This window comes from Cavia porcellus, unplaced genomic scaffold (assembly GCF_034190915.1).
Source record: "Cavia porcellus strain 051 isolate PalLab524CR breed Dunkin Hartley unplaced genomic scaffold, mCavPor4.1 scaffold_14, whole genome shotgun sequence".
In the NCBI taxonomy this organism is placed as follows: Eukaryota; Metazoa; Chordata; class Mammalia; order Rodentia; family Caviidae; genus Cavia; species Cavia porcellus.
In genome coordinates, this window is record NW_026947497.1 from 24,275,116 (window position 1) to 24,282,559 (window position 7,444).

Sequence of the window (7,444 nt, forward strand, 5' to 3'; positions counted from 1 at the left end):
AAAATGTATATATAGTCAACAGAATATCATTCAGCCACAAAAAAGGAAACCATATCATTTGCAAAACTAAAGGTGGAACTTATACCAGATGCTTTACAAAACTAAGTGTGACTCAAAAAGTTAAACACCACGTGCATTCTCTTATATAATTAACCTAAACTATAAATAAATAAATAAATAAATAAACTAAACAAATCGTATAAGGAGAGATGATAGGAAACTAGAAGGCAGACAACTTGGAGATGGGGTAAAGAGGGTAAAGGGTAAAGAGATTGAAAATAGTCAAGATATGTTAAATGCATGACCCAATTCCCCAAATCAACTTCAATATTGTTTAAAAAAACACGCAGTAACTTAAAAAAGGAGAAGCAGAAGAAAAAGATACACCAATCATCTTCATTAAAAAGAGCAAATTGTTTATTTCTTTATAAAAGAAAATCCAGGCTGGGGATATAGCTCAGTGGCACAGGCCTGCCTGGCAAGCGCTGGCCCCTGAGTTCAGTTCCTCATAACACTCCCCACCCTACCAGTCAAAAAAGAGCTCCCATTTGCCAATTGCTATTCGCAGAAGTTCCCCCCATTCCTCCCTTGTAATGTCAGATGCAAAGGTAGAAGCTCTTGCTGTCCCGAGTATTGATCAGTTGGGTCTGATCAATAAGGATGAACGATACAGCTCCTCATCCTCTGCAGGCCATATGGGGCTCCCAGCCGCCACCACACCCTGTGATGTCCTCGCTCCCAGGGGTACGGGCAGGGCCTGGCCCGAGGGGGACAGAGTCTCTGAGCGTCCCCGGACCGCACGAGCTTCTCCCGCGTTCTGAAGTCAACTGTTACCCGACCCTAAGCACTCGGCCTGTGTGCTTCGCCTCCGCCCTCATGGGCCTCCACCTGAGCAGGTACCTGAGCTGGTACTTGGGGGAGCCCAAGGCCCCGCTGCCACCCTCTGCCCCGCAGTCTCGGCTTCTGAGTCCCAGGCCGATTCGTGCAGCTCTGCACACAGCGCCACCAAGCGAGGCTGACACCGACTCCGGGGCGCAGGGGGCTGTGGCTGCCCCGGCCCGGGGAGGCGCCCCCTGCAGGGAGTCGGCAGAGCTTTCTGATGCTCACCTCAACCATTTGAAGTGCAGGTTGTGGGACCCCGGGCACCCTCAGCTGCAGGGTCTGCAGCGAGTCCAGGTCAGCCCCACTGCGTGCCCAGGGAGGCCCTCGTGCCTGCAGCCCGAGGGGCACCGAGACCCCTGTGCCAAGGAGACTGTGCTGCAGGCCCTCCGCCAGTGCAAGAAAGGGAAGAAGAAGTTCAGTTCGATGTGCCGCTGTGGTTCGAGATGCCGGACCCCAAGATAAGGGAGCTAAACCCAGAGCCCAAGTCATCTGTCTTCCCCTCGGTGACCAGAAACACAATGACCCGATCCTTCGTGCCCAGGCCCGGGCTCTTGAGCAGAAGCTGCACTCGGGGGAATCCAGCTATGGGAAGAGCAAAGATGAACGTAGGCCCGCCTGCTAGCCTTCCCCTGACCTTCCCTCTGCCTGCCCAGCCTGGCTCCGGAGCCAGGCCAGTCCCAGACACCACATGGCAGCCTCCTCTGGCAGCTGCAGGGTCTGGGGCGCAGGGCCCTCCTCCACTCCCCAGGGGCCATAGCAGAGCACACCCCGCCCGCTGCCCCTTGGGTCCTAAGGGTCAGGGCCCAGCCGCCACCACTACCCACCCCACCTCCATGCCATTCCTGCACTCAAAGCCACAACCCTTTCACCTTACTGATTCCTTCCTCACCTCCACAGGAGACAAGGTGCCACCAGGTCACTTCCCACCCCTTCTGGTGACAGATCTGCTACCTCCAGAGCACCTCTCCTTATCCTGCATGGACCGCTGAATGCTGTTGATTTCAAAACATATTGTGACATGATTGCTAGCTTTCTTAAATGCTTTAATATACTTACATAAATGCTTATTTTAAAACGATGTTACCGTTTTATGTGTGTACCATCACATTAATCATATGAATCTTCCAAATTTTTGCAAGAAATATTTTTAAAACAATTACTCTATTACAGTGAAATGATGTGTATAGCCTCCTTTATCAAACACAATGAGATTAAATCCTTAAAAACACTTTTGTCCCTTATCCTAATTTCATATTAATAGAAGTTGTATTATTAAGTACTTGGGACCCCAATACAGAGGCTTGGCAAAGAAAGCCAACCATTCAGAAGTCATTTTCTGCATTACAAAACAAAAAGTCCTCTTTGTTAAATATTGCTGTTGGCTGGTTCTGAAGTGGACAATGAGGTGATTGGGAAAACAAGGATTCTTCCTCCTTTGCATACAGTAGTCTCCCAGCTGACAAAAACGTGTCTTCTGAACAAAGGCCCATCCCACGTGCTGCCCTACAACTGCTCAGGCAGGCACCATGCCCACTGTCTTCCATGTTACTGTCAGCATGTGTATCAACCAACACCCACAAGACTGCTAAAAGATTCCCAACGGCACCTCCCTTGGCAGAAAAAAAAAAAAAAAACTTCAGAAGTGTGATTTTTGTAGTATTCTTATAATTCAACAACTAGTAAGACAAAAAATAAAACAGAATTGCTGAGATTTATAGAAATACAAACATTTCCATCTTCACTGGTCATATTTCACAAATTTAGTAGGGTGTTATTTAAGAGTATACTTGTATATGAAGGAAGACTAATCACTGGAGTGTAAACATCAATAGACTTTTAAAATTATTGCTTGAAGACAAGTGATCACTAGAGAATTTGGTGTTGGTTCTATTTTGCTGCCTATAACAAGCTTTTGTTAGGCATTACTGAGCCTCAGGTTCACAAATGATGTCCTACAAATGAAGTAAATAGAGAAGCCACAGGAATTTTTCACTGAAAACTCATCGATCAGTTTGGACATATCTGGGAAATTATAATGCAAATAAACTAAATGTATGTGGCTGATAGCAGACTCTGGTTTATGCATGTCAGATGTGGTGGTTTTTCGATGCAGATGACTACAATGAACCTTTTTTACTATATAATTTTTATCTCATGTATTTAGTACTAAAGTTGCTCTCCTAAAGCCTCTCAAACTTAGTTTAAAGTTTGATTTCCAAATCTAGTAATAAGTTAGTATGGGCCCAGCCCAAAAACATCTCAAATAAGAGATCAACATTTCACTAGGTTTCCTTTGATGTTGCACTGCACAGTGCACTTCTCCTGGCAGAGTGGATGAACACTATTGATATAAGGTATCCCGTCAGAGACATGTGTTTACAATTATAATCTTCAAAATAAAGAGAGGATACATAACCGTATCCCTGGGGACATGGAAATTACACCATTAGAGAGCCATGGCCAGAGGCCAATGGATTTGTACTGGTATACCTAATGAACAGTGCATTTTCATCTCCAAATGTGCATTCTATTTATAATACCATATAGCTATTTTTCAGATGAATAGAAAAATTAGGCATACCTGACACAGCCACGTAAAAGGCTTGGGAACATTAAATTGATAATGTCTAATAGTATCTCGCACAAAGAAAGGCATACTTGGTTGGGGGCATACTGGGAAAAGGTGATTGCATATACAACAAGCAAAATTGTACCCTGCTGTGGAGAAGAAATACCAAGATAAGACATAGGAGATGAAGTCTGTGCATTACACTGAATTGTTACCAAATAGCAGTTTCAGAATCAATAAGCAAACTCCTCCAATGACCTGAATAATGGGCAATTTCCAAGTTTCAAGGGCAAAGTGGTGATATAAATTCTATTAGGTCAAGACTGTGATAGAGAGTAGCATGGACTACACATTTGATTCTGAGGTCATAAAATCTGCAAGAAACTTAACTGCTGCCACATGTCCTGGCACTTGCTCAATTACTCACTTGTATTGAATGAGAGAAAGAAACGAAACCGGTGCCCAGCAAGATCACCAGCCCAGTGGTTGATGCCTGATGCATGGGCACCAACGGTGTGTTGTTCTTGTTGTTTTTGTTGTTTTGTTGTTGTTGTTTTTCACCTTAGGAAGCAGGAAAAAGAATATAAAAGTGATTATAAGTGATATGGCTAAATAAGAGAATCTGCCAAGTCACAAAATGAACTATACAGTACATCAGTGAACTTCTTGGGCAAGGATTACTATCCTCCTCATTTTGATACAGTATATTCCAAGGTCTTATCAGAGTGAAACACAATGCCTGACAAACCAGTAGGCGCTCAATGACATTGGTGAAACTGAATAATCCCCCTCCATGTCTTTTCATTTAGTCAAAAGGCAGTATGTTTAGGACATGAGCCAATAGCACTGAATGTCACAATGGAGAAGAGGAATAAAAGTACATCATCACATACATGTTTAACATACATCATCTAATAGGAATTCATGATAAATTTTTGGAACTTCTGTTTTGCTTTTGGATTGGCAATTCAGAGCCTAGATTTTGTTGCTTTCAAGTGGCATAAGTCAATGAGAGAAAAATAAATAGAAATGTGCCCACTGTATTCACAGACACTGTATCACATTTACATTATAGGAATAGTGACCTCTGGAAAAAATGGAAATTGGCATAGCCAACTTCACAGAAGCAATTAAATATTGGTTCAAACAATCTGTCTTGATTGAAAATTTTCATTTTTCCTCTACAAAATAGCCTAATATTTCTTTGGGATAATACAACACTGAGTTTTTACCATGTGGCAAGCATTGTTCTGAGCATTTTACATCATTAATGTGCTTATCAAGTAACAAAACCGTCTCAGAGAAATAGTTTTCTGCAAAGTTTCACAGTTGGTAAGGGACAGATATAGGTCCTTGAGCCCAGGAAGGTTGGCTCCAGAAGAGCTTAATAATTATAATGTTCAAAGCTGCCCTTCCCTCTTGGTTTGATGGATCAGTTAATTCAGGCCATGAACTATTCTTGTTCAGTGTTCAGGCTGTCTTTCAGAGCTGTTTCCCTGAGGTATGTTTTTCTCTCTCTTTTCTTCCTAAGTAGAGAGTACTACTTAGGATCCAGGCAGTAAAGGAAAGGGCTTTGAATCTCCAAATTTGTCTTGGCCTCAGCTGAGTGATCTCACCCTGCCTGGCCTTTCGACACTGCCTTCTATTTTTTTAATGATAACTTGGTACCTGTTTCTTTAGGACAAAAGTCTATCATTTTATGTGCTGTAATTCTCACCAGAGTTTCTTATGATGATGGTAACCACAGTGTCAGTGTCCTGCCAACTTAACCTTAATCTCTTCTGGCCCCTCAATACTCTCAGCATTCTTTGATTTCCACCATTGTATGTGTAAACTGACGTCTGTCTCTCCATTTAACTGTCTGTCTGTTTCTCTCTCTCTCTCTCTCTCTCTCTCTCTCTCTCTCTCTCTCCCCTCCTCCTCCTCCTCTTCCTCCTCCTCCTCCTCCTTTTCCTCTTCCTCTTCCTCTTCATCTTCCTCTTCCTATTCTTCTTCTTCTTCTTCTTCTTCTTCTTCTTCTTCTTCTTCTTCTTCTTCTTCTTCTGCTTCTGCTTCATCTTCCTCTTCTTCTTCCTCACAATCTCCTCCACTGAGGAATTAATCCATGGCCTTTACATTGAGACACAATCCCTAGTCTGTCTCCTTTGTTATCAAAGACTTTCTAATTAGCTAAATTGTCCAGGTTGGACTCAGTTTGCAACACTTCTGCTTGAGTTTCTCAGAAACTTAGGATCACAGACATAGGGCATCGCTACCAGACTGCCACTCTTGACTCCAGCAGATTGCGGATGTACTTCAGTTCTGCCATCTTCTTAAACCTGCCACATGCCACTTTTTCTCCACCAAAGCTGCTCCATCTGGGTGCTGGGTCCTCAAATGAAAGTTCTATGCAGGAAGTGGCCACACTTTATCTGCTTTTTGACTCCAGGATATGTCTGATGAGTATGATCCACTCACCTGACAGTTAGCATCCAGTAGAGTGAAAGGTTGTGCTGGACACGGATCAAAGGCCAGTTACCCATTTTTTCTTGTTCTCTTCCCTTCTCTCGGAATTCTCTTCCTGGAAGGGCTTTCCTCTGTACTCGCTACTGGAAAACTTAAATCATCTACAATGTCTCCCTCACAATGAGTTTATAATATTCCTCCTGCTTTCGCTTCTTTTCTATCAACACATTTTCATTTTTTTAAATGAAATCTTTTAGTTTCTTAAGGTTTTTCCATAATAATTGACCTCAAAAATCTATTTGAATACTAAAAACCAAAAAGTGATCCTTTGTTTTAATCGGTATATTTACTTTCCTCTAAAACACTGTGTGTCTCAGGCTTAATAAATAAAAAGAAACAAAAGAATTTGGAAGCAAAGAAACACACATACAATCACCTTAATGGGTAGAGGACATTCTTGTTGGGTAGAGATTTTTCACCAAACCACTTCATGTACTTTGGCTAATATAAAAATAATAAACTTTGGAAACACAATGAATTACTATAAATATTTATTTTATTTTATTTAGCATTTTCCTTTTCTTGAATTACTTTTAAAGCATTAAGAACTATGGAAAATCAGTTTCTTAATATAATATCACTGATTAGGGGATTTATGGAATTCTGCAACTTAAATAGGAAACATTTTCTAAGAATTGAAGATATGAATATTGAATATTTATCCATTCATTAAACTGATACTTGACTTGTAGTTGCTGTACTAGGAGTAATTTTAGTTTCAGAGAGGTTGTGGTTAAACAAAATTAATACAGAGAGTTCTGTCCTGGAGGTTACAATATTTCAGAGGAAAGACAGTGAACAAATAACATCTTTAGGATTCTTCCCAGTGGATAAAGTTTCTTTGCTAGAAGCAAGACAGAGAGGCTACTTAGCTTAAAGGAAAGACTTGAGTCAAACATTCCACAAAATGAAGAACCAGTGTGAGCCTTCAAGGAACACTAAAAACGCTCAGCGGGTGCTATACAGAGGAAAGTGGGGGGCAGAAGACAAAGGGAGGCAGTGGGCAGAGACTAAGTTATCCATGGAATGATGGATCATGTCACAGTTTTTTGGTACTTTCTAAGTATAACCAGGAGTTAACCCAGAAGACAATGTTACAAGAACTGCATTTACAACATCTTATCAAGATCTCATGGGGGAAATAGATAGCCTAAAGGTTAATAATGAGAATAACAAAATCACTTTGGGATATGTTGCAGAAGTTCAATTCATAAATAATTGTAGCTTTGTGCTAAAGACAAGAGAGGATTTGAAATGTTGTTTTTCTTTGAGAATTCTACATTGAGTAACAAACATAATTACCACTATCTTTCCCACAAGAACATGAACATGGTCATCTTTTCCAAAATTGTAGAATAAATTAAGTTTGTGAACCAAGGTACCACTGTAATAGGACTTAGCAATAGATTGGATGTGAGGAGTAAAGAAAAATAAAGAAAATACGACAGATTAGTTGGAATGGAAACCATGACTCCTATTCCTCACTGT

General features: G+C 41.4%; 1 pseudogene; it reads left to right on the forward strand.

Annotated features, from left to right (window-relative positions):
• The first annotated feature begins 660 nt into the window (after positions 1-660).
• Positions 661-1,934, forward strand: LOC134478629 (gametogenetin-like; annotated as a pseudogene).
• The last annotated feature ends 5,510 nt before the right edge of the window (positions 1,935-7,444 follow it).